At 48.1% G+C, this 955-nt stretch overlaps 1 non-coding gene across 1 annotated transcript; it reads left to right on the forward strand.

Moving 5' to 3' along the window:
* Window positions 1–533: 533 nt before the first annotated feature.
* Window positions 534–695, forward strand: LOC122098327. Its single transcript, XR_006145727.1, has one exon. It is a non-coding gene; the product is annotated as a U1 spliceosomal RNA (small nuclear RNA).
* Window positions 696–955: the final 260 nt, after the last annotated feature.

Here is a 955-nt window from a genome sequence, read left to right on the forward strand (position 1 = left end):
GCATGCACATGTGCCCACCAGCCATAGGAGGCCAAGCATAGACCACTTGTGGGGACAGACCCAACCCAGGGCCAAGGCACAAACAAATCTTGTGCCCATGTGGGTAGCCCAACCCTCCTGAAGTCCCGATTCTAACCTTGCCATCCCCCACTGCAGACGGGACCATGCTCCTCTCAGCCAGCTGGAGACAGCGCATGCACATGTGCTTGTTGGCATGGGCTGGCCTACCCAGTGTCAACTAGCCCGGGGCAAGTGAGGGCTGTCACATCATTCTGGTGTGAGCAGGCCAAGCTCAGGTCACGACCCCCACAATCCCAGGACCCAAATGTGTAAATCACAATGAAAGAAGACATGATTCATGGACTATCAGGACAACAAACCAAATCCCAAATCTAACAACAACCCAGGGAAGGACCCCAGTGAAAGTGAAGAAGAGATGGAGGACAAAAGAACCATTAAAGAAGTGATCATGGAATTGGCCAAAGAAATAAAGGGGGAAATGTGAAAGTATCAATAGGAGAAGGAAGACATGAATATTTACCTGGTAGGGGAGATACCATGATCACGAAGGTGGTTTTCCCAGGGCGAGGATTATCCATTGCACTACAGATGTGCTGAGCCTTGTGATTTCCCCAAAGTGGGAAACTCACTTGCATAATTTGCAGTAGTGGGGAATGACATTCGTGCTCTCTCCTGGTAAAAAATTTAAAAAAAGAAAAAGAAAGAACACATGACAAAGGAATTCCAAGATTTCTTAAGCCAGGCATCAACAGATCTTGCCTGTAATCCTAGCTACTCAAGAAGCTGAGATCTGAGGATCATGGTTCAAAGCCAGGCCGGGCAGGAAGTCCTTGAAATTTTATCTCCAATAAACCACCAGAAAACTGGAAGTGGTGCTGTAGCTCAAGTAGTAGAGCACTCGCCATGAGCTGAACAGCTGAGAGAAAGCACTCAG

This window comes from Dipodomys spectabilis, unplaced genomic scaffold (assembly GCF_019054845.1).
Source record: "Dipodomys spectabilis isolate Male_0828 unplaced genomic scaffold, ASM1905484v1 ptg000475l, whole genome shotgun sequence".
Classification (NCBI taxonomy): Eukaryota; Metazoa; Chordata; class Mammalia; order Rodentia; family Heteromyidae; genus Dipodomys; species Dipodomys spectabilis.